This window comes from Piliocolobus tephrosceles, chromosome 6 (genome assembly GCF_002776525.5).
Source record: "Piliocolobus tephrosceles isolate RC106 chromosome 6, ASM277652v3, whole genome shotgun sequence".
NCBI lineage: Eukaryota > Metazoa > Chordata > Mammalia > Primates > Cercopithecidae > Piliocolobus > Piliocolobus tephrosceles.
The window spans coordinates 39,269,260-39,296,510 of record NC_045439.1 but is presented as its reverse complement, the minus strand read 5'-3'; the positions used below and the strand labels follow the sequence as shown (position 1 = coordinate 39,296,510).

The 27,251-nt window shown below is 39.2% G+C and overlaps 1 protein-coding gene across 3 annotated transcripts in view; it reads left to right on the top strand.

Annotated features, from left to right (window-relative positions):
* MPP5 (membrane palmitoylated protein 5) overlaps positions 1-27,251 on the top strand; it is a 95,592-nt gene that overhangs the window by 4,326 nt on the left and 64,015 nt on the right. For all 3 annotated transcript variants that reach the window (XM_026456012.1, XM_026456011.1, XM_026456006.1), the window contains exon 2: positions 26,492-26,567. The gene's annotated coding sequence lies outside the window, so the exon portion shown is untranslated. The remainder of the gene's footprint in view (positions 1-26,491; positions 26,568-27,251) is intronic.

Genomic DNA, 27,251 nt, shown 5'->3' with positions numbered 1-27,251 from the left:
TCCTGGGCTCAAGTGATTCTCCTGCCTCAGCCTCCCAAAGTGTTGGGATTACAGGCATGAACCACAGCCCCAAAAGTTCTTTATAGTCCTTTATCTTTTGTCAGATAGGTGATTTACGAAGGTTTTCTTCCACTCTGGCTTGCCTTTTCATCCTCATAACTTTTATACTTCATTACTTTTGAAGTACAGAAGTTTTAAATTTTGAGAAAGTCCAAATTACTAATTTTTAAAATTTGAATATTGTATCTAAGAACTCTTTGCTCAGTCCAAGGTCAGAGAGGTCTTTCTCCTATTTTTTTCCCCAAGTTTTATATTGTAATTTTATTTTTAGATCTATGTTCCATTTTGAGTTTATTTTCATATAAAATGAGAGAAGTACAGGTTGAGTTTCATTTATTTGTCCAGTTGTTCCATGACCATTTGTTGAAAACATGATCTTTTTCCCATTGAATTCCCCTTGTCTCTTTGTCAAAAACTATTTGACTACATTTGTTCGGATTTGTTTATGGACTGTTCAATTGATCTATTTTGTCTATCCTTTTTATTTTTTATTTAGAGACAGGGTCTCTCTCTGTCGCTCAGGCTGGAGTGCAGTGATCTCTGCTCACTGCAGCGTTGGCCTCCCAAGTTCAAGCGATCCTCCCAGTTAGCTGGGACCACAGGCGTGCTACCACACTTGGCTAAGTTTTAAAATTATTTGTAGAGATGAGGTCTTGGCTATGTTGCCCAGGCTGTATTATTTGAAAAATTTTTGAGACAGGGTCTCACTCTGTCGCCCAGGCTGGAATACAGTGGTGTGAATATGGCTCACTGCAGCCTCAGCCTCCTGGACTCAAGCCATCCTCCCCTTTCCCCAGTGACTGGTACTATAGGTGTATGCCACCATGCCAGGCCAATTTTTAAAATTTTTTTGTAGAGACAAGATCTCCCTATGTTGCCCAAGCTGGTCTTGAGCATCCGAGCACAAGGGATCCTCCCACCTCAACCTCCAAAAGTGCTAGGATTACAGGGGTTAGCCACCGCGCCTGGCCTACTATAGCCCTCTTTTTTTTTTTTTTTTTTTTTTTTTTTGAGATGGAGTCTCGCTCTGTCACCAGGCTGGAGTCCAGTGGCACACTCTCGGCTCACTGCAACGTTCGCCTCCTGGGTTCAAGCAATTCTCCTGCCGCCCACCTCAGCCTCCCAAGTAGCTGGGATTACAAGCACGCACTACCACGCCCAGCTAATTTTTGTATTTTTAGTAGAGGCGGGGTTTCACCATGTTGGCCAGGATGGTTTTGATCTCCTGACCTTGTGATCCGCCTGCCCCGTCTTCCCAAAGTGCTGGGATTACAGGCATGAGCCACTGCCCCTGTCCTACTATAGCTTTAAAATAAGTGTTCACATGAGGTAATGTGACTCTTCCAACTGTATTCTTTTTCAAAATTGTTATGGCTATTTTTAGTTCCTTTGCCTTTCTGTATAATATTTAGAATCATCTTCTTGCTAATTTATTTGTTCTGTTGGGATTTTGATGGAGATTGTGTTTAATTTAGAGATCAACCTGAATATAATTGACGTCTTAATAATTTGAGTCTTCTAATCTATGAACATGCTGTTTCTCTCCATTTATGTGAGTATTGTAGTTTTCAATGTGCAGATCTTTCAAATACTTTATTAAGTCTATACCTAATTATTTTAATTTTTTGGTCCTGTTGTAAATGGTAATTTTAAAAAATCAGATTCCAATTGATCACTGATAGTATATAGAAATTAAGTTTTGTATATTGATTTTGTATCCTGACTTTTTGCTAAACTCCCTTGTTAGTTCTAGAAGCTTTTTTATTTTAATAATTTTTTTTTTTAGAATTTTCTAAGTAGACAGTCGTGTTCAAAACTTTTCTTTTTTTCTAGTCTGTATGCCTTTTGTTTCTTTTCCTTAACTTACTGTATTGGCTTGGCTAGGACTTCCACTGAGATGTCGAATAGGAGAGGTGAGAAGTAGCATCTTTATCTTGTTCACTTTTTTTTTTTTTTAAAAGATAGGGTCTCACTCTATCTCCAGGCTAAAGTGTAGTGGCACAACACGGCTCACGGCAGCCTCAACTTTCTGGGCTCAGTTGATTCTCCCATCCCAGCCTCTTGAGTAGCTGGGACCCCCAGCAAGTGCCACCATGTCCAGCTAATTTTTTGTGTATTTAGTAGAGACAGGGCTTCGCTATGTTGCCCAGGCTGGTCTGGAACTCCTGGGCGGAAGCAATCCGCCCACCTCAGCCTCCCAAAGTGCTGGGATTACAGGCATGAGTCACAGTGCCTCGCCTCTCACTCACTTTCTTAAAAGAAAAGTATTCAGTCTTTCACCTTTAAAACATGATATTAGCTGTAGGTCATTTTGTGCATTCTCTTAAGGAGGTTAAGGAAGTTTTCTTCTGTTCCTAGGTTACTGAGGGTTTGTTTTTTAAATCATGAATGGATGTTGAATTTTATCATCTGCCTTTTCTGCATATATCGAGATGATTGTGTGAACTTTTTTTCTTTAATCTGTTAATATGGTGAGTTACACTGATTTTTCAAATGTTGAACCATGTTTGCATGTTTCTGGGACTAATTCGGGTTATTTTAAAGTAAAATAATTTTGGGCTTTTTAAAACTAATATACATTAACATTTATTCTTAAAAATGAAGAAGGAACAATGTCACGTGCCTATAGCCCCATCCAGTTGGGAGGCTGAGGTGGGAGGACCGCTTGAGCCCAGGAGTTTGAGTCCAGCCTAAGCAACATATGAGATCTCTCTTTTTTTTTTAAAAAAAAAAAGAAACCAAATATAAGATTTTGTGAACTAAAATAATGAAGTCGGTAGAGTCAAGGTATTCATTAACAGTTACCTACATTTTACATTTTAGTAGGTCTTAAATTTTCTTGATTTATTCTAGAGTTTGTATATTGGAGGACTCTTACTTAAAATTACTAAATGAGAGCTGGATGTGGTGGTTCATACTGTAGTCCCAGCTACTCAGGAGGCTGAAATGAGAGAATTACTTGAGCCCAGGTGGCTGCAGTGCTCTCTGATCACACCTTTGAACAGCCCAGGCAATACAGTGAGACCTGGTCTCTAAAAAAAGTTTTCTGAAAATTACTAATAAAGAAAATGTTATTTGTGTCACTGTAACCAAACATTCCTCTTCTGGGTAGTTTAGATAAGTTGTTTAAATGGACTTGGAGAAGCTAGGCATGGTGGTTTGCACCTCTCATCTCAGCTACTCAGGAGGCTGAGAGGGGAGGATTGCATGAGCTCAGTTCAAGACCAGCCTGGGTGACAGAGCTAGACAAGTGAATGAATGAATGAATAAATGGATTTGGATAGTGAATTGTATTTTGAATGAAGATAAAATGATACGATTTGGAGGTTTTTGCTTAGAATGAAAACCATGAAGTTAAAAAAAAAACAAGAGTTGGCCGGGTGCAGTGGCTCACGCCTGTAATCCCAGCACTTTGGGAATCCGAGGTGGGCGGATCACGAGGTCAGGAGATCGAGACCATCCTGGCTAACACGGTGAAACCCCGTCTCTACTAAAAATACAAAAAAATTAGCCAGGCGTGGTGGTAGGTGCCAGTAGTCCCAGCTACTCAGGAGGCCGAGGCAGGAGAATGGTGGGAACCCGGGAGGTGGAGCTTGCAGTGTGCCGAGATGGCGCCACTGTGCTCCAGCCTGGGTGACAGTGAGACTCTGTCTCAAAAAAAAAGAAAAAAAAGAAAACTTCTTCATACCAGAAAATCAAATATAGACTCTTGGTTAATCACATAAATGTTCAGCTTAGAGTACAGAGTAGAATGATTTCAGTGAATTTTTTTTTTTAAAGAGGTAAGGTCTCACTCTGTTGCCTAGGCTGAACTTGAACTCCTGGGCAGAAGTGATCCTCTTGCCTCAGTCTCCTCACTAACTGGGACTATAGACGCATGCCAGTCACACCTGGCTCAGTAAATGTATTAAATCAAAAAGTGTGAAGTGAAATAAAAAATGAAATGCTAGTAAGAAAAAGCCAGGTGCCATTTTGTTTTGAATTGAGTATGTTCCTTCATGAGAAATGTGGGTGCATGACACATGCTCATTAAATATATTTTGAATTGTGAGATTTTTTCCTCCATCAATTCAAGCTACAGAGACAGTTTATTTTTTATTTTAGTTAATTAATTTATTTAGAGATGGGATCTTGCCCTGTCACCCAAGCTGGAGTACAGTGGTGTGATCATACCTCACTGCAGCCTCAAACTCCTAGGCTCAAGTAACTCTCCTACTTCCGCCTCCCAAGTCATTGGGATTACTGGTGTGAGTCACTACATCTGACCAGAAAACAGCTTAATTATGAAACAGTAACTTCATAATCAAGCTTTTTAATTTTGTTGTTTTTATAAATTGGGCTAATTATGATATAACATTATAAAAATTAAAACAATTTGGCTGTCTCATATAATTTTATAGTTTTTTCTTCAGTTGATAGTCTCAAAGACCCTCAAAGACGTTGAAATTTTGAGGCCTCTAGGGTTCTTGGCGTTTTGCTTCTTTAAGGTAGGGGTCAATAACTCTGTAAATATTTCAGCTTCATGGGCCATATTGTCTCTGTTGCAAGTACTGAGTTCTGTTGTTAGAGTGGCAGAGGTAGCCAAACAAATGAGCATGACTTTTCCAATAAAACTTTACTTATAAAAATAAGGTGTGCCTGATTTGACCTCTGGTCTTAGTTTACATGCCAACATTTTTATTTTATTTTTTTGAAATAGAGATGGGGTCTCACTATGTTGCTCAGGCTGATCTCGATCTCCTTGACTCAAGTGATCCTCTCAAGTTGGCCTCGTGAAGTGCTGGGATTACAGGCATGAGCCGCCTCACCTGGCCTACATACCAATTTTTTTTCTTTTTTTTTTTGAGACCGAGTCTCACTCTGTTGCCCAGGCATTATCTCGACTCACTGCAACCTCTGCCTCCCGGGTTCAAGTGATTTTCCCACCTCAGCCTCCCGAGTAGCTGGGATTACAGGCACCTGCCATCATGCCCGGCTAATTTTTGTATTTTTGTGGAGACAGGGTTTCACCGTGTTGGCCAGGCTGGTCTTGAACTCCTGACCTCAGGTGATTTGCCCATCTCAGCCTCCCAAAGTGCTGGGATTACAGGCGTGAGCCACCATGCTTGGCCTCATACCAATGTTTTAAGGCAAAAAATCAGTAGGAGAAATGACAGTAATTGTAGTATTGTAGTAGAAGGAGCCTTGGGGTATTTATTTCATGCTGTAATTCTAGGCCAGACCTCACTTTTCTCACCTATGACATGTAGCCACTTTGAAAGATGATTGAAAAAATTAAGATAAGATATGGAAAGCACCTAGCAAAATGTCTTAACACATAGCAGGTATTTAATACATATTCACTTACTCACTTTTTGTTTCAAGACTGCACAGTGCTTTGTCACAAACCAACATATGTGAAATAATTAAGGAGAGTCAGGTTTTTTAGTTTGTAGTATATCTAATACATCCAAATATTAGAAATTTTAATTATGTGTTTATAGTTATCTTTTGAGTTACGCTTTTTTGATATAAATCATAATTGGCTTCACAATTTGAGAAGCTTCACACAAACAGTTGAGGATTTTGTGTCAAAATATTGTATTTTGAGAGTTTTACATTGTCACAGAAAAGGTTTGAGAATGTCACTTAAAATACATTATTTTGCTTTGATGTAAGAAGTAGGCATTCTGTATTTTGCTTGTGTGTTTTAGAAGTGCCTTTAAAATTGCATTCATTTAACATGATTGACTGCTTCTATGAATGTAGTGAGCTAGGTGCTCTGCTAGGACTTGGTTGTACTTAAAGATTATCCATATTTAGATACTCATTTTTATGTTATGTTTGAAATGTAAGTAAAGCTTCAGAAAGTCTTTTTTTCTGAGTTTCTAGCAAGATAAAGCTGTTCTATTTTTATGAAGTTGGTTGAGATTCACTAGAGCCCTTGTATGGCACACAAATGGGTCACATCCTACAACTTGAAAACCACTGATGTAGATAGACTAAAGTAACCCTTCTCCAAGGGGCTGTGTTCATAATTTCATTTAAAATTCAGCTTGTCCACCCACTCTTCCTTCCTCTAGGAACGTTCCATACCCTCCTAGTGGCAATTAAGTTTTAGTTCTTGGCCAGGCGCGGTGGCTCAAGCCTGTAATCCCAGCACTTTGGGAGGCCGAGACGGGTGGATCACAAGGTCAGAAGATCGAGACTATCCTGGCTAACACGGTGAAACCCCGTCTCTACTAAAAAATACAAAAATCTAGCCGGGCGAGGTGGCGGGCGCCTGTAGTCCCAGCTACTCGGGAGGCTGAGGCAGGAGAATGGCGTAAACCCGGGAGGCGGAGCTTGCAGTGAGCTGAGATCCGGCCACTGCACTCCAGCCTGGGGCAACAGAGCGAGACTCCGTCTCAAAAAAAAAAAAAAAAGTTTTAGTTCTTAAAATTTTAGAAAAGTATGCATTAACAATTTATTCTTTTTTGTAAATCATCTGTAAGTTATTGAGGGGTGTGACTACTGTTTGATGTTCATTTATGCTCGGAAGTACTAGACACTCAAATATTTACTGACCAAAAAAATCTGGAAGAAAATAAGTTACGCATTCAACAGTGGTTCTTCTGTCTTAGTATTGGAAATCACACTGCCTCACATTGAAAACTGTATAAACTCCAGTTTATGTGTACTGGACATGCAGATTTAACTGTCTAATATTAAACAAAAAATTCTAGTATTCAACAGGTTGTTTTGTGACTCTGATAGTCATCTGGGCCCTTCCTCTGAAACACACACACTGTTACTACAATATGCACGGATTCATGGAAATTAGGTCATGAACCCCAGGTACAACTCTCTGATCCAGGTGATTCATCGACTATATAAATGACCTGCAAATGTTTTTCACAATAATGATTTGCATAAGTGTAATCAGTACATACTTAGAGTTAATGAAAATAAATTTCATAGTTTTTGTAGGTATCTTAAAGGAATCTTACTCTTCTATATTTTATATCTTGTCCTTTTATACTTAAAATTTATAGCAAGATTGATAGTTCGTTTGACCAAATCACAATGCTTTCTGCTTTCCCCTCTTATCCAGAATTGTATCCCTTGCTATGTCTCTTAATGTGTTATGCTGTATGCTTATCCTTTGAGTGTATTTCTTAAATATTAACAACTATATTTCAAGTTCTTTGTCAGCATTTTCCTTTTTACAAATGAGGAAACAGAGGCTCAGAGAGATTAAATATTTTATCCATAGTCCTATTATAAGTGATAGAAAGGATTTGAATTAATTTATTTGATCCCAAAGCCCTTGGCTTTTCTGCTTTGTCTATAAGCCTGCCTTAAAACTTAAGATTGTCTTTTTGGTAAGATTAGAAACTTTTCTTTTTTTTTGAGATGGAGTCTGGCTCTGTCGCCCGGGCTGGAGTGCAGTGGCCGGATCTCAGCTCACTGCAAGCTCCGCCTCCCGGGTTCACGCCATTCTCCTGCCTCAGCCTCCCGAGTAGCTGGTACTACAGGCACCAGCCACCTCGCCCGGCTAGCTTGTTGTATTTTTTAGTAGAGACGGGGTTTCACCGTGTTAGCCAGGATGATCTCGAACCCCTTACCTTGTGATCCGCCCGTCTCGGCCTCCCAAAGTGCTGGGATTACAGGCTTGAGCCACCGCGCCCGGCCGAAACTTTTCTTTTCTTTTCTTTTTCTTTTTTTCTTTTTTTTGAGACAGAGTCTCACTGTGTCGCCCAGGCTGGAGTGCAGTGGTGCGATCTCGTCTCACTGCAAGCTCCGCCTCCCGGGTTCAGGCCATTCTCCCGCCTCAGCCTCCGAGTAGCTGGGACTACAGGCGCCCGCCACCTCGCCCGGCTAGTTTTTTGTATTTTTAGTAGAGACAGGGTTTCACCATGTTAGCCAGGATGGTCTTGATCTCCTGACCTCGTGATCCACCCGCCTCGGCCTCCTAAAGTGCTGGGATTACAGGCTTGAGCCACTGCGCCCGGCCCAGAAACTTTTCCATGAAAGCCATTTTCTACTTTACCTAGTGTTTAAAAATGTACATGAGCCTGGGCACAGTGCCTCATGCCTGAAATCCCAATATTTTGGGAGGCCGAGACAAGAGGACTGCTTGAGCCCAGGAGTTTGAGACCAACCTGGGCAACATAATGGGACCCTGTTTCTACAAAAAACACAAAAATTAGCTGGACGTGGTGGTGTGCACCTGTAGTCCCAGCTACTCGGGAGGCTAAAGTGAGAGGATTTCTTGAGCCTGGGAATTGAGGCTGCAGTGAACCATGATGGCAGCATTGCACTCCAGCCTGGTCAACAGAATGAGAACCTGTGTCAAAAAAAAAAAAAAGTACTTGAGTTAAAGTGAAGAACTTTGAGCCTATAAATTGTAAATAAGTTCCTTAAGGGTAGCGTAGGGGGTTGTATCTTTTTGTCTTAGTATCTCAGCCCTTAATATGGCTGTTATACAATAAGAAATATATATTTGGTCTTTGTCCCTGACAACTGACCTAGAGCTTCTAAATCCCTTGGAATTTTCTAAAGCATGGAAGTGATAAGAGAGTCTTTTGTTTGAATGAGGGCGATAAGAGCGTCTTTTGTTTCAGTGAGTCAACTCTTGGCAGGCCCCTAGATAGCTTCAGGTTAGTGGGCTAGTTGCCAGAAAGACCAAGGCATGGGGCCCCACCTTCAACCTCTGGGAAAGCAAAGAGGGGCTAGAGATAGCCAGTCACTAGTGGCCGGTAATTTAATCATGCCCATCTAATGAAACTCCTAAATGACAGTGTTTGGAGAGATTCTGGTTGGTGAATATTTCAAGGTGCAGGGAAGCTGGTTTGACTGGAGAAGCTCCACCCCATGCCCCTAAACCTTGCTCTTTGCATCTCTTCTATTTGGCTATTCCTGAGTTGTATCCTTTATAATAAACCAGTACTAGTAAGTAAAGTGCCTTTCTGAGTTCTGGGGCCATTCAAGCAAATAATTTTTATTTATTTATTTTTTTGTTTTTTTGAGAGACAGGAAGGGTCTTGCTCTGTCACCCAGGCTGGAGTGCAGTGGCACGATCATAGCTCACTGCAACCTTCAACTCCTGGGCTCAAATAGGCGTGCACCACCATACCCAGCTATTTTTATTTTTATTTTTTGTACAGATGAGGTCTTGCTGAGCTGCCCGGGCCAGTCTTAAACTCCTGGTCTCCAGCGATCCTCCAGCCTTGACCTCCCAAAGTGCTGGTATTATGGGAGTGAGCCACCGTGCTCAGCCTCTAGCAAACTATTGAACCTGAGGAGGGAAGTCATGGGAACCCCGGATGAATATTTGGGTGGTCTGAAGTACGGGAGGCCCAAAACTTGTGGTTGGCATCTGAAGTTGGGGCGGTCTTTTGGGACTGAGCCATTAACTTGTGGGATCTGATTCTAACTCCAGGTAGATAGCGTCAGAATGGAATTGAACTGTAGGACACCCAGTCGGTGTCCAGAGAATTGGTGTGAGGAAAAGACCCAACACTGTTATCAGCAGTGTTGAGAGTAAAAAAAAGCTCGGAATGGCACATATTAGATGCTTGGTTTCAGTTTGTACTTTTATCATTTATTTGTTTAAACTTTAGTCTTGCTGTGAGCTAAATATTAGAGACTGTTCTATTCTAGTCATCTCCCATAAACAGATAATTTGACATTTGAAACACAATTTCATTTATTCTAGGTTGGCCATAAATGTGTTTACTGGGAGGAAATCTAACACTTTCGCATGTTCTTGATTAGCTTTTTCTACAAAGACATAACCATAAATGTATTAATTTGCTGATGGCTTTTTCTTGTTTTTCCATAGACACATACTGACAGGCTTTACAGTGCAGTTACAATACTATCACTGACTTAGTGTACTTTTACGGATTATAGAGTCAGATGTCTGCAGAAATACTCTCTTAACTTGTGTGTGACAATGAACAACTTAACTTATCAAAGCCTGATTCCTTATCTGCAGAATGGGGATGGTGTTAGTGCTTAATTCAGTAGGTTTTATTTTGAAGATTGAGATGGTACATCAAGAATGGTAGGCATAGTGTTAGTATATACAGTATTAAGCACTCTTTCAGTGTTAAGATAAGAGATAGGAGTTGTATGACCTGGTTGTTGTAGTCTGAGTTAATGATGAGTAATTATAATTGTATGTTGAGGTCAGCTTTCTAATCTCTGAAATAATAGTGAAAGTCAAATGGGAGAAAACAATTTGTTGTCCTAAACAGTTTACTTATGTAGTGAGATTAACTTCTGTTCAGCTTTATCAGTTTCTCTATTTGAACTCAAGAATTACTCTGGGGTGTTCTTCAGTAGGTTGTTTTCACTACACATTTTTAAATAAACTTTAAAAAAAAATGACATAGGCCAGGCGCAGCAGCTTACGCCTGTAATCCCAGCACTTTGGGAGACCGAGGCAAGAGGACTGCTTGAGCCCAGGAGTTCCAGACCCTCCTGGACAAAATAGTGCGACCCTGTACCTACAAAAAATACAAAAAATTTAGCTGGGTGTGCATTCCTGTACTCCCAGCTACTTGGGAGGCTGAGGTGGGAGGCTTACCTAAGCCCAGGAAGTCAAGGCTGTGGTGAGCCATGATTGTGCTGCTGCTCTTCAGTTTGGGCAACAGTGAGATGCTGTCTCAAAAAGAAAAAAAAAAAAAAAAAAAAGGACATCGTTTCTAGAGTTCATTTTCATTATGGTGATTCAAAATCTTAGGCTTGGATAGAGCATTTGTTTACTTTTACTGATGTCAGTGTGTTTGTGTTAATATTTTGTTTTGTTTTGTTTTTTCATTTTGAGTAATGTATGTCTTTCGTGTCTTTCTTGGGCCTTATATTCTTTCCCTCCTTTACAAGTTTTCTTAGGATGCTCTTCCTCTACAAGTAACTCCTGTGACATTTTCTACAGTTCTAGTGTGGCATTTACCAAATAGCACTATATTGGTTTTTTATTTGTTTACTTATATGATATCTATACTAGATTTTAAGTTTCTTAAGGATAAGGACTCTGCCTCAGCAGCCTTTTTCTTGACAGTGGCTATCCAGATTTTTGGTACCAAGCCGGTACTTGCCTTGTTGAATGAAAAGATAGTTTTAGCTTAGTTAACTTTTTTCTGTTAGATTTACAATATAGTTACCTTATAGATTGACCTTTTATTCTTATTTCTAAGAATATCCTCATATGCTTTCCTCCCTTGTAAGATTGTCTGGTCAAAATCAGAGCATTACTCATACCCTCAGTCAGCAGTACTACAATAATAAAAGTTAATTGTACACTAAACCTGTTGACATTTATATTCTCATTAGCCTTCCTTTCTTATCAGATTTTTCTGTTTTCCTTTTCTACTGATACAGTCTTACTTGTCCTGAAGTACTCTCTATTGTCACTGCTTCAGTTTAATTTATAGATAGCACCAGAGATAAGTCCTTGTAAGTTTTGATAACTCTGAAATGGTTATTTGGTATTTTTTCAGTGACAAGCAAACTATCCCCCTTCCTCCCACCTTTAATGGCCAGTGTTTTTGATTTGCATACCAATAAGCAATCTAGATAGAGGTAATCATCTACTAATTTGCTAACCTTTGGAATATACTTTTTTCTCTAGTAAGCTGTAAATCACTTGAAGTTAGAAGTTGGAATCTGTGGCCAGGTGCAGTGGCTCATGCCTATAATCCCAGCACTTTGGGAGGCCGAGGTGGGCAGATCACGAGGTCAAGAGATCAAGACCATCCTGGCCAACATGGTGAAACCCCCGTCTCTACTAAAAATACAAAAATTATCTGGGTGTGGTGGCGCACACCTGTAGTCCCAGCTACTCAGGAGGCTGAGGCAGGAGAAGGGTGTGAACCTGGGAGGCGCAGGTTGCAGTGAGCTGAGATCATGCCACTGTATTCCAGCCTGGCGACAGAGTGAGACTCTGTCTCAAAAAAAAAAAAAAAAAAAGGAGGTTCGAATCTCTTACAATGCTTTTTTAGAAGCCTGCCACTTCAGACACATTTTTCAGGGAAGGTAATTGATTAAAGGGAATGGAGAAAATCTACATGAAGTACATTGAGAGCAAAGCAATAGCCATGTGAATCTGGTAATTAGGATTCTTTGAGAGTTTGTCATTGTTAGTTATTTACGTGATGAAAGAATGAATACAATCAGAGTCATGAACCTGACATTATATTTTAAAGTGTTAGCAGTCCCTTTTGGAATTTTTCATATAATTAATGCTTTTATTCCTTTGGTAAACTGCTTTCTTACATATTAAAATTAAAAATGTAATATATATTTTATATTTGTGGTACAGAAATTCCTAAATACTAAAGAGTCATGACCCTAATGATCGCATAAGTGATTTATTTAGAAATTCTTATTTTATTGTTGCACTGCTTAGGAAATTGTTTAGGGCTTAAGAGATGACACTTCGATTACTTTTCTTTGTTTAAAGGTTCTGGAACTCTTGAAAGAGTTTTGTTCCCGCTTTTTGGTTTGGTTTTGTTTTGTTTTTGAGAAACAACAAAACTCGCTCTGTCACCCAGGCTATAGTGCAACAGCGCAATCTATGCTCACTGCAACCTCTGCCCCCATCCCCCAGAATTCAAATGATTCTCCTGCCTGAGCCTCCCTAGCAGCTGGGATTGCAGGCATCTGCCCCATGCCCGTCTAATTTTGTGTTTTTAGTAGAGACGGGGTTTCACCATGTTGGCCAGGCTGTTCTGGAACTCCTGACCTCAGGTGATCCACCTGCTTTGGCCTCCCAAAATGCTGGGATTACAGACAGTTGTGAGCCTCTGTGCCTGGCCAACTGCTGCTATTTTCCACAGACTTTAAGAAGTAATTGTAATTTAAAGTTTCAATATTTGTTTGTTTTCAGAAAAGTGGTATCTTTGTGTCTTTTCCTCAATTATGAAAGCAACACATACTTTTTTTGTGTGAATATTTTGTAAGATATCCAAACAGTACAGAAGTGGAAAGTAGGGACTATTTGGTCTATTATCCTCATTTATCAGAGAGATTAGTTGAAAACAATATTGTATGTATTCTTCTGAATATTTTGTTAATAATTTTATAAACGTATCTTCTATGTATATTTGTAAAAATGATGTGGCATATAAACACTGCTCTGAAGCTTGCTTTTTTCACTTGCCTTTGCTTCATGTCAGTTCATAAAGAGCTTCATGCTCTAGTAGTCACATTAAAAAGTAAAAAGATGAGACTAATCTGGGTATTATATATTAAAAAAAGTTAAAAAGAAACTGGGAAATTCATTTTAACGGTGTATTTTATTTAATACAATAAATATATATCAAAATTATTACCATTTCAACATGTAGTAAATATAAATAAATGAGATACTTTACATCCTTTTTTCTTGTTTTTTTTTTTTTTTGTTTGTTTGTTTTTTGAGATGGAGTCTTGCTCTGTTGCCCAGGCTGGAATGCAGTGGTATGATCTTGGCTCGTTGCAACCTTTGCCTCCCAGATTCAAGCGTTTCTCTTGCCTTTGCTTCCCAAGTAGCTGGGATTACAGGCATGCACCACCACACCTGACTAAATTTTGTATTTTAGTACAGACAGGGTTTCACCATGTTGGCCAAGCTGATCTCGAACTCCTGACCTCAAATGATCTGCCTGCTTCAGCCTCCCAAAATGCTGGGGTTACAGGCGTGAGCCACCGGCCTGGCCTACATCTTTTTTTAATACTGAATCTTTGAAATTCATTATATATTTTATACTCATGATGTGTCTCAATTAGAATAAATTTCATTAGAAATACTTGAACTGTATTTAGATTTTTATTAAGCTTACTGCTGAAAAAGTAGTTTCACATACCCAAATTGTTCCAAAAATATGTACAAGTTTTCTAATAATGGATCAAGTAGGTTTTTAAATTTAAATTAATTAAAATTAAATAAAACTTAAAATTCAGTTACTCTAGCCACATTTCAAGTGCTCACTATCCACATGTGTCTAGTATCTTTCTTGTTTGACAGTGTAACTCTAACAGCTTCACAGTATTCCATTATATGGATTTTACTACAATTTAGTTTTTCTACTGATGGCATTTAGGCACCCCCATACTGTACTTTTGGAGTTTGGAGCATTCTGAATTTTGAATGTTTAGATTTGGGGTACTCTACCCATACAAATAATATGACAGTGGACATCCTTATAGAAATACGTAGTGTAGGATAAATTTCTGGAAGAGGGATAGATAAATCAAAGATTTATTTATTTATTTATTTATTTATTTATTTATTTATTTATTTATTTATTTATTTTTGAGACAGAGTCTTGCTGTTGTTCGCCCGGGCTGGAGTGCAATGGCACAATCTCAGCTCACTGCACCTTCCATCTCCTGGGTTCCAGCAATTCTCCTGCCTCTGCCTCCCAAGCAGCTGAGATTACAGGCGCCCACCACCACACCGAGCTAATTTTTGTATTTTCAGTAGAGACGAGGTTTCACCATGTTGGCCAGGCTGATCTCAAACTCCTGACCTCAGCTGATCCACCCGACTCGGCCTCCCAAAGTGCTGGGATTACAGGCATGAGCCACCACACCCAGCCCAAAGGTTTATTTTTAAATTTTGGTAGATAATGCAAAATTACCCTTCAAAAACATTGTACTGTTTTATAGAGTCAGCAGTCCACAATGTCTGTTTTTCTGCGTCGTTCTCAACACCGGACATCATTGTTCACTTACACAGATACACATAACCTTATACCAAAAAAACAAAAAAAATCCCTTATACCAAAGTAGCAATTTTTATGTATTTATGCTGTGGTGTTTTTTTCCCCCTACTCTAACTGGAAGAAAAGGATCACTCTTACTGTAAATATTTCCTTGGGGAGAACAACAAAAAGGCAGAACCAGAAGTCATTAGAAGCTGTGAGAAATTTAGGTTGGAGGCAAAGAAGCAAAAGAATATGTGGTCCTCAAAGAGGATGTAATCTGCCCTGGTGCCAAGTAAATCAAGGTATCAGAAAATTTACCTCCTTGTACCCTTTCTCAGGAAGCTATTGGAGGACTCCCAGGAAGAGGGGAGTAGATGAAGAAAGAGGAGAGAGGTGAGGGGAATTTTCCAGGGTCAGGATGAAGGAATAATGATGGCTGTAAGTGCTACACATTTAGAGAGTTGAGTTGGAACATGGTTCTGTCAGATTCCGTGCAGGAAACACTGGCAAAATCATCCCCGGTAATGGAAGAGAGTTTAATGAAAGGCCTGCTCTTAAGTGGGCGGGGATAAGTGAATTAACGAGGGATGGTGAAGCACCCCAAGACTTAACAGTAAGAAGCCCACTAAACCTAGGACTGAGGGAGCAAGAGGGAGTTGATACTGGAATTTACCAGAGCTGTAGCTGTATAAGTGGGACCACTTGATATGAATTGTGACCTTAGAGGAACATAACCTATGCTAAACAATAAGAGGAAGCTGAAAGAATACAGAACCCATCCAATCTTTCCTTCTTCCCTAGTGGTTAATTTCCATCGACTGGAAGCCAGAGGACAAGAGAATGTAAGTAATGCAGCCTATAGAGTCAGCCTTCTAGGACATGGAGCAGATGGAGAAGGATGATGAGTGGATGTGGGCAGAAAGAAAAAAATCTAACATAGAGTAGGAGAACGAAGGGTTCCAGAAACTATTCTCACACACACACACACACACACACGCTTTTGAAACTGATAGGTTACCTGATTTGTTTGAATGTGTACATTTAAAAATATATTGATTCTTTTACCAAAGAATGTGGGGATTGTGAACCTAAGATATCTGACAGGTCTCAGTCGATTTAGAAAGTTTATTTTGCCAAGGCTAAGGATGCACCTGTGACACAGCCTCAGGAGGTCCTGACGACAGGTGCCCAAGGTGATTGGGGTACAACTTTTTTCTAATACGTTTTAGGGAGACATGAGACATGGTTTGATCCGGGAAGGTGGAACAACTTGAGGGGGGGCTTCCAGTTGATAAGAGTTAGCGTGGGTCATAAGTAGGTAAGAGACAAATGGTTGCATTCTTTCAAGTCCTTGATCAGTCTTTCACTGAATACGTGGTTTAGTCTGGCCCAGTGAATCTGCGTTTTTACATAAACAGTAGGGTAGAGGAAGCAGATACGCATTTGTCTCAGGTGAACCTCAGAGGGATGACTGAGTTCTGTTTATCCTTTATCCACAAAGAATTTCCTTGTGGGCAAATGGCGAGGGAGGTATGTAGCTTTTTATCCTTGTAGCTATCTTATTTAGGAAAAAACCAGGAGACAGGTTTATCTGACATAGTTCCCAGCTTGACTTTTCCCTTGGCTTAGTGATTTTGGGGTCCTGATACTTACTTTGCTTTCACAGGATATATTAGAGATTTAAATAAAAAGTGAGACACAACTTGTAGGGAGAGGGAAATGTACTATGAGAGAGAGCTAAATATTCATCTTCCATAATAAATGGTCAGCAGATAACTGAAAAAAAAAAAAAACCAAAAATGGCATGTATGTATATATAGAACATACACACGTATTTTATATATGTATGTATGTATAACATACATCCTATTTCTATACACGTTACTAGAAATATGAAGGTAAGTTTAAGAAACTGAAAGAGTTAAAAGTGGTCTCTAGGCAGAACTCACGTAGAGGAGGTGAGACATTGAATCGTTCTTCATAGTAGGTTTTATGGAACTGTTTGCTTTTTTTAAAAAATTATACACACATAATTTTGTGTTACACTACTATACATACAACACCTATGCAACACAAAAGTTGTATATTAGGGGCCCCTTATATGGAGTGTATAAAAACATTGCTGTCACCAAGGTAGTGATTATTTGCATCATTTCTTAACTATTTAATCCTGATTGTCACTAAAGAATTTGGGAAAAATCTCTCTCCTCTTGAGTTATTAAATGTTTGGCAATAGGTAGGTGTGGTTTTTCTCTTCCTGTCTTATCTAGCATTTAAATATTCAAATTTAATGCAGCACATATGAGCATACATAGATAGCGGGATAGTGTGCAGGGTTCTGAGGGCCACTACCAGTAGGTTGGAAGTCTGTAGAATATTTGCAGTCTAGTTGAGAAGATAAGGTATTCATCCATAAAAATTTGATAATAGGCCAGGCTCCGTGGCTCACACCTGTAATTCTAGCACTTTGGGAGCCCAAGACGGGTGGATCGCATGAGCTCAGGAGTTCGAGACCAGTCTGGGCAATGTGATGAAACCCCGTCTCTACCACAAATACAAAAACTTAGCTGGCTGTGGCGGTAGGTACCTGTAGTCCCAGCTACTTGGGGGTTTGAGGCAGGAGGATTGCTCAAACCTGGGAGGTCGAGGTTGCAGTGAGCCAAATTGTGCCACTGCACTCCAGCCTGGGTGACAAAGTGAGACCTTGTCTTAAAAAAAAATTAATGCAGCAGGTATTGAGTTTCTGATATGAACATAAATAGCCCTGTACAGGGCTCTCAGAGCCTCCTGCCTAAGGCTCCCAAGTAGCTGGGACTATAGGCACACACCACCACAACTGCCTATATTTTGTACTTTATGTAGAAGTGGAGTCTCACTATCTTGCCCAGGCTGGTCTTGAACTCTTTAAAAACAGTGCTATTATTTTTTACTTTCATTCACTATGGGCTAAAGTAAAAATTAAAATATACCAAACAGAAACAGGGTATACATGTATAGAAATAGGGCATATGTATATGTTGTATATACATACATAGAACATCCAGGGTACCATTTATGACAATGTTAAAATCAGCCAGGCGCAGTGGCTCACATCTGTAATCCCAGCGCTTTGGGAGGCCAAGGCGGGCAGATCACTTGAGGTTAGGACTTTGAGACCAGCCTGGCCAACATGGTGAAACCCCATCTCTACTAAAAATATAAAAAATTAGTCAGGTGTGGTGCCGGGCGCCTGTAATCCCAGTTACTCAGGAGGCTGAGGCAGGAGAATTGCTTGAACTCAGGAGGCTGAGGTTGCAGTGAGCCAAGATTGAGCCACTGCACTCCAGCTTGGGCAACAGAGGAAGACTGTCTCTAAATAAATAAATGAATGCTTGCATGCATGCCGACTTATGCCTGTAATCCTAGCGCCCTGGGGCTGAGGCAGGAGGATCCCTTTGCCCAGGAATTTGAGACCAGCCTGGGCAACATAGGAAGACTCCATCTATGCAAAAAATAAAATTAGCCAGGCGTGGTGGCATGCACCTGTAGTCCCAGCTACTTGGGAGACTGAAGCAGGAGGATTGCTTGAGCCCCGGAGTTTGAGGTTGCTGTGAGCTGTGATTATGCTACTGCACTTCAGCCCGGGTAACAGGCAGATCCCATCTAAGGAAAAAAAATAATAAATAAAGAATATATGTATTTTGTAAATGTATTTGTCTGAAGGTTCTTCTACTTTAACTTTCTGTTTATTATTTCTTCATTCTACCAGAATTTGTAGTTTTTCCAGTCTTGGAAACATTGTCCCCAGTAGAGAAATTTAAACAGAAACTATTACTCTTCCTCATTTATTTAAAGGAAAGTATTAAATAGAAGAATGACCAGAACACAGTCTCTTATGCATCTTTCTGATAAGTGATACTCTGTTCTTAGGATGAATTTTAGGTTTAAGCGCCAGCTCTCCATCTTCCAGCAATCCATATTGATTTAACTGTATTTGTAAAATTAAGAATGAGGACATTCCTTTGTGGCCATACCACCCTGACTGTGCCTGATTTGTCTGATCTTGGAAGCTAAGCAGGGTCAGGCCTCGTTAGTACTTGGATGGGAGGACGTTCATGGTAAGAAGGTACAACCTTCCTCTCTCCCAATAAGTAATTCTTTGGTCAAAAAAATTAAAAAGATTTTCATTCAAAAAATATTTGCATATAGCACAATCTATTTTATATGTTACGAACTCATCAAATATGAGTTACACACTCTGCCTCGGGGCTTGCAATTAATACACATTCTGATTTTAAGGTAGACAATAAATGCTACAGCAAAGGCATAGATTAAGTACTCTAGAAGGTAGTTTGTAGAGGAGAGAGCAGGCAAAATTAAGATTTCATAGGATACTTGATGGAAGAGGAAAATCTTAACAGATAAAAAGTTAAAGAGAGGATTTTTTCTTGGTATAAGAAACAAGATGTCAAAAATATAAGCAGTGTGTCAAAGTTTAATGACAAAATATAAGCAGTACACAAAGTAGGTGCTATGAGAGTTGGCTATTAAATTAGTAAACTTCCTTTGGGAATTTGAGCACTTCCCAAAGGAGGTGGGAAATTGCAGGGCTTATATGGGAAACAGCAAGTAGTTTGATTCAGAAGACAGGGGAGGGAGAAAGAAAGTGGAAAAAGTAATCTAGGACTAAGTCAAGTGGAGCCATATGAATGTCAGGCTAAGGTGTTCTCCAGAATAGTTGTTAAAATGACCTGGAGTCAAACAGACTCCAGACCCTAGCTGTGCCATTTCGCTTTTGACATTGGACAAGTTATTTATTTTGCTAAGTTAAGGTACAAAATTGAACAAGGAGACTGTTGTGAGGGTTAAATGAGATAATGTATGTCAGGTGCTTGGCATATTGAATGAATGGTACATGGTAAACTCTCAGTAAACAATAGCTTAAAGAAAAGACAAAACTTGAAAAGGAACACTGTTGTGGTGGTAGGAGTGCTTCAGGAAAGTGAATCTGGCAATATTGTGTAAAATGATTGGCAACTAGAAAGACTGAGGTTGGAGAGAAACTCATAGAAAAGTTAAGACGCTCATAGAAAAACCCATGGAAGAAATAATGTATATTATAATCTAAGGTAGTGGCATGAGAAGGGAGAAGCTAAGAGTGTATGTGAGATACAGAGGTAGAATTAATGGGAGTTGATATAGTTATAAGTATGTTTATAGAGGTATTACAGTTATGATTTTGAAAATACTTAAATTTTACCCCAGGAGGATAGCCAATTTGTGTAACAGGAGTTAGTCTATTATATTTTTAGGATATTCATTTTTAAGCTATAAATTAATATTATTAGAAACAGTCTGTCAAGTTATGACATGTGGCTCACTTTGCCAGCACATACTGAAATTGGAGCAATGCAGAATAGAGAATAAAATTTGTTATATTATTGTAGGAAACTGGAATGTTGGTATCACTTTACTTATGTAGTAGGAAAATTCACACACATATCTACTGTTTCTCTACTCGATTGCCTTTGCTGCTTGGTAAACTGAGGTTTTCTAGGTACTTTGAGCAATAGATATCTTGTTACCACAATCAGGTACTACAATAAACTTGTAGTCTGTTAGCATATGTAACAGTGAAATTAATGATTGTGTTAAAATTTATTTTATGAAGCAGTCAATTGAAGGGAAAAGGTAAATTTTCTCTGATCATATTTTAAAGGCAAAAAAATTTTGTGATTTTTTGAAGGAAGCATGTAGTCAGCATGGTATCTTCCAGACATGTAACTAACACAGCACTGTGGATGCACATTAGGATTTGCCCATCTGAATTTTAGTTAATGTTCTGTTGTTTCTAGCTGTGACTTAACTTTCAGTGCCTACATATGTGGAAAACAGATATCTGACCTGTCTACCTTTCAGGGCAATTGGAGAGATCAAATGAGGTTATATACTTGAAATAGGCTGTAAAAATAAAAGCATTTTACAAATGTAAGATATGAATATATCAATTATTTATAAATTTGCCCTTCTAGCCTATCCCTTTTGTGTCCTGTCTAGCAGTTAACAACCTGCTAAAACTCCCAGTATAAATGCAATAATTAAAAAGTAGAATTTATTGTCCTTTTCCAATTCTTATCCCTATCCCCGCCTCGAATTCAGAGACCTTATTCTATGTGTTTTCCTATTTTAAGGTTCCAGAATTCTCCCAGATTCAGTTGACATACTTAGTATTTTAGAATTCTATTTGGCTCCTGGTCTCCAAATCCTGGGAAATCATTCTTTATAATAGCCATTGTTTGAAGTGATCACTTTTCATTCCTTCTGCTGCTTCCTTTTATTCTGCCATGTGTAAAGTATTAAAACATTGTCTTTATTGACCACTCCACTTACATTTTCTCCTGGTCAACTCTGGTTATAGTATAGAGTAGGTTTAGAGTAGATGGTTAGTAAATTGTAAATGCAACAGTGTTTTCTTCCAGCTCTTTTGTCTATATTACCTTGTTTTAATTTTTATCCCAAAGCCATTGTATGGCCTAGAATCATGGGTTGAGAATAGGAACTTGTAAACTATATCTTTCAGTTACAGATGTGTTATATATATACTTTTTGCCAGAAATGCAAAAGCTGGTAAGTCTCTTCAAATTTACACCTGAGAAAGATGTATCTTCTAAGCTAATTATACTGCCTTGTTGATATCCAACAGAATTGTCAGGAATCATATTATTTTTTTTCTGTCCATGAGGGCAGATGATTCATGTGGTTTTAAATTATAATATATGTTACTCTTTATTCCCCTTTGAAATCTTATTGGGTTTTTACTTTGAAGATTTTTTAAATTGGGATTTTGCTTCCATTCCTTACATATTTTGTCTGGTATAGTATATTCTAAATACAGTTAGTTTTTAAGCTATGAAAATACCAGTTGTTTCTTTGGAATGCAGTTATCTGGATGATAAATGAAGGTAGTTCGTTCAGAAACCTAAACCATGAACTATGTGGAATTTTAGAAATGCCTTTTATTATAGGACTTGTTAGGGTGTTCTATTAAATAGTAAACCAAGAGCCTGGGCATGATGACTCATGCCTATAATCTCAGTGATTCGGGAGGCTGAGATGGGAGGACTCTTGAGCCAAGGAGTTCAAGACCAGACTGGGCAACATACTGAGACCCCATCTCTAAGAAAACAAGCGAAAAGTAGCTGGACATCATGGCGTGTGCCTGTAGTTCCAGCTACACAGGAGGCTGAAGTGAGAGGGTTGCATGAGCCAGGAGTTTGAGGCTACAGTGAGCTATGATTATGCCATTGCACTCCAGCCTGGACAACAGAGCAAGACCCTATCTCTATTTAAAAGAAAAATAAAAAGGCCAGTGCAGTGGCTCATGCCTGTAATCCCAGCACTTTGGGAGGCCAAGGCAGGCGGATCACCTGAGGTCATAAGTTCAAGACCAGTCTGGCCAACACGGTAAAACTGTCTCCACTAAAAATACAAAAATTAACCGGGTGCAGTGACACACACCTGTAATCCCAGCTGCTCTGGAGGCTGAGGCATGAGAATCACTTGAACCTGGGAGGTGACAGTTGGGGTGAGCCAAAATTGCACCACTGCACTCTAGCCTGAGTTACGGAGTGAGACTCTATCTCGAAAAAAAAAAAAAAAAGAAAACCAGGACATTTGCACCTGGTCTTGTAATTTAAAGGATTTTATCTGTCCATTAAAAAACTTTGCTTTTTGGCTGGCTGCGGTGGCTCATGCCTGTAATCCCAGCACACTGGGAGGCCGAGGCAGGCGGATCATGAGGTCAGGAGATCGAGACTGTCCTGGCTAACACGGTGAAACCCCGTGTCTACTGAAAATACAAAAAATTAGCCGGGCGTGGTGGCACATGCCTGTAGTCCCAGCTACTTGGGAGGCTGAGGAAGGAGAATCACTTGAACCCGGGAGGCATAGGTTGCAGTGAGCCAAGATCACACCACTGCACTCCAGCATGGGCGACAGAGTGAGACTCCATCTCAAAAAAAAAAAACAAAAAAAAACAACTTTTTGTTTTTAAATCTGTAAAAATATTATTTATTTTTTTGTAGAGACAAGGTCTCACTATGTTGCCAACGCTGGTCTCAAACTCCTGGTCTCAGTGATACTCCTGTCTCTGCTTCCCAAAGTGTTGGGATTACAAGTGTAAGCCGCCATCCCTGGTGTAAAAACTTCTTTTGTATTGTGCCCATTGACTTAAACAAGTTCAGTTTATTTTGAATATATGTTTAAAATTAAAGAAATATATATTTATTTAAAAGTCTTTTTAGTTCTGTAATGTAGGAACTCGTTTTTCAGTTAGATCTTGGGGACTTTATTTTTGTTTAAGTTGTGCCTTTTTTACTGAATAATAATTTCAGAGCTAATCCACTGCATGAGTAACTCAAACATTTCAACTTTTTTTGAGAAGGAGTCTCAATCTGTTGTCCAGGCTGAAGTTCAGTGGCGTGATCTCAGCTCACTGCACCCTCTGCCTCCTGGGTTCAGGAAATTCTCATGCCTCAGCCTCCCGAGTAGCTGGGATTACAGGTGTCTGCCACCATGTCTGGCTAATTTTTGTGTTTTTAGTATAAGAGACAGGGTTTCACTATGTTGGCCAGGCTGGTCTCAAACTGCTGACCTGAAGTGATCCACATGCCTCGGCCTCCCAAAGTGTTGGGATTACAGGCCTTTGAGCCACCTCGCCCAGCTGAAATATTTCAGTTTTGACTTGTATTTACTTAGTTTTGGACATAGCTAAGTTTCTTCTGTAAAGATAGGTCATTCATTGTTGGAAACTTAAATTCATACAAGGAGTTAAACAGTTACTGAGTAAGTAGTCTTTTATGTGATGTCAGTATACGACTTGTTTTTGGAATATACAGTTATCTTTTTAAAAAACTTCGTTTCTTAGCCAGGCACAGTGGCTCATGCCTATAATCCCAGCACTTTGGGAGGCTGAGGTGGACAGATGACTTGAGCCTAGGAGTTTGAGACCAGCCTGGGCAACATGGTGAAACCCTGTCTCCACTAAAAATACAAAATTAGCCAGGCGTGGTGGCCCATTCCTGTACCCACCTACTCAGGAGGGTGAAGCGGGAAGATCACTTGAGCCTGGGGAGGCAGAGGTTGCAGTGAGCCAAGATCACACCACTGCACTCCAGCATGGGCGACAGAGCGAGACCCTGTCTCAAACAAACAAATAAATAAATACATAAAAATAAATTTGGTTTCTTTGAGATATAATTTACATGCAGCAAGATGTCATTTTAAATGTATAATTTGAGGTTTTGTTTTCTTTTAAAACCAGCTGAATAGGTATAACTTCAATTAAAATTCAGTAAATTTTTTTTTTTTTTTTTTTTGAGATGGAATTTCACTCTTGTTGCCCAGGCTGGAGTGCAATGGCGCAATCAAGCAATTCTCCTGCCTCACCCTCCCAAGTAGCTGGGATTACAGCCATGCACCACCACGCCTGGCTAATTTTTGTATTAGTAGAGATGGGGTTTCACCATGTTGGCCAGGCTGGTCTCGAACTGCTGATCTCAGGTAATCCACTCGCCTTGGCCTCCCAAATCCGCCTTGCCGGGATTACAGGCATGAGCCACTGCACCCAGTAAAATTCAGTAATTTTAAGTGTTCAATTTAATGAGTTTTCAAAGTGGGTTTATTGAGGTATAATTTATATTTTATAAGATTTAGGGTTTATGGGGACAGTTTTAGTAAATTTATATAGTCATGCAGACTATCACTGAAATCTAATATTAGGATGTTTTTATCACATGAAAAAATTTCCTCCTTGCCTTTTTCAGTCAGCATCTGCTTCCATCTCCAGGAAACCACCAAACTGCTTTTTGTAGTAGCACTAGTTTTGCATTTTCTAGAAATTTTGTACAAATGGAATCATACTCTTGTGTCTGGCATTGTGTTTTTGAGACTGTCCGTGTTGTTAGTTATGTCAGTAATTTGTCCTTTCTTATTGTATTTTTTGTTTATCCATTTTATTTCATTTTATCCATTGTATTCCATTTTTTGTTTTTCCATTCCCAGCTGAAGGATAGTGTATGGTTTTAGACTATTATTAATATTGCTCGTATGCATACTTATTACAAATCTTTCTTCGTGATTTTTACAGATAAAAATATGTTTATTTCTTTCTCTTGTGTGGAATGTCTCAGTTATATGGAAACTATATGTTTAACTTTTTAAGAAACTGTGAGACTCTACAATTTTACATTCTCATCAGCATTGTATAGGGGTTCCCCTTCCTTCACATTCTTTCCAGTGCTTAATATTACCACTTTTTAATTTTAGCCATTTTCTTGTTTGTAGTGTTATTTCATTGTGTATTTTTAAAACAGCATTATTGTGATAGAACTCTCATACTATACAATTCATCTGTTACCAGAAAGGGTTCCCCATCCAGATCCCAGAGAGGGTTCTTGAATCTTGCATGAGAAAGAATTTGGGGCAAGTCCATAGAGTAAAGTGAAAGCAAGTTTATTAAGACAGTAAAGGAATGAAAAAATGGCTACTCCATAGGCAGAACACCGACATGTTACTTCTTGATTATATGCTGAGCGAAGGGTGGATTCGTGAGTTTTCTGGGAAGGGGGTGAGCAATTTGTGGAACTGAGGATTCCTCCCCTTTTTAGACCATGTAGGGTAACTTCCTCACATTGCCACGGTGTTTGTAAACTGTCATGCCACTGGCAGGAGCGTCTTTTACCATGCTAACGCATTATAATTAGCATATAATGAGCAGTGAGCACTACCAGAGGTCACTTTCAACGCTATCTTGGTTTTGGTGGGATTTGCCTGGCTTCTTTACCCCAACCTGTTTTGTCAGCAGGGCCTTTGTGACCTGACTTTGTGTTGACCTCCTGTCTCATCCTGTGACTTAGAATGCCTAACCTCCTGGGAATGCAGCCCAGTAGGTTACCCAGCCCCTATTCAAGATGGAGTTCCTCTGGTTCAAATGCCTCTGACACATCCAAGTGTGCAAATTCAATGGATTTTAGTATATTTAGAGTGGTACAACCATCACCGCAGTTAATTTGCATCATCCCCCAAGAGAAACCTGCATGCTTTGGCCATAATTATCCCACCCATTCACCCCCCCGTTTTAGGCAACCGCCGATCTACTTTTTGTCTTTCTATATTTGCCTCTTCTGGATATTTCATAAATAGAATCATACAGTATGAGGTTCTTTGATGCTGGCTTCTTTAAATCCTGTTTGCAGGGTTAATCTATGTTGTAGCATGTATCACTACTTCATTTTTATTTTCCAGTAATGTTTCATGTAGGATTATACCACTTTTAATAAATTCATCAGTTGAACATTTGGGTTTTTTCTACTTTTTTGCTATTATAAATACTGCTGCTATGAATATTTTTGTGCAAGTTTTGTGTGTGTGTGTGTGTGTGTATGTAGATGTATGTTTTTACTTCTCTTGGTTTATATATAGGAGTAGAATTGCTGATATGGTAACTCTATGTTTAGCCTTTCGAGGAATTGCCAGACTGTTTCCAATGTGTTATTGGAAAGTTTCCATTTGATATTCCTAAGGGCACTAATATGCAACAAGATAGATTTTTAAATTGATATCCATTAGATACAGGGGTCGTGGTGCATTTTTACGATTTCTTACTAAGAAATCCTAGCTATCTGCAGACAGAATTGGTTATCATATTGAATTAGTCTTTCTCTTTCTCCTTTACCCCCTCAAAAACACTGCAGACATTTACATTTGATCAATTGTCTCATTTTTCTTTTTCATAGAAAGCCTGAGTTTTGTGAAAAACCAGAGAAGAGAAACTAAAAGGACAGTAGAAAAGGTTTTTCCAGTTTGCATAATGTAAGTTCTTTTCACTTTTCTTGGCTTGAATCATGTGTTAGCTGACAAAGCTGTTTCTATGGAAACAAATAGTTTAACTTCTTAGAATGTCAGAGGAATGCTGATCACTTAAAATGAGACTTCCCAGCTGCTGGTCAAAGGGCATTACTTGCTGGAGAAAGAGGGGAAGGATGAATTCAAAAAATTCTTGAGTTCTGGACACTAGTGTAGACTGAACACGTTTATGCATATGAAGTATATCTCTTCCATTTTCCTCTGCCTAAAAATTAATATAGGAATACTGATAATATAGGAAATTGGATTTCTGCTGACCTGTCTTGATTCTCAGTTCTTAAACAGATGGTTCTATTTGTTGGTACCCTTTTCAGTGGGACCGTACCCTTTAGGCTCTTTCAGTCCCTCTAGTCTCAATCATTTGCACTTGTTGTAAAGCTTATTTAGCTTCCCTTTGCCCCCTTCTCCCGCAACTAAAACGCTTTCTCCCTTACTAGTTTGAGGTTAGAATTGAAACAGCTTTGGCATGCCAGCCTGAAAATTTTTCTTGCTTTGTGGGCAATGTACAGATTTTTGTATTTGTGTTCATTTTCCTAGAATTAGGGAACAGGGATTCTGATGAGGATTTGAAATGTAGTCCTTTGAAGCTTTCTTTCTTATTTCTTTTTTTTAAACTTATAATTGGAAAGT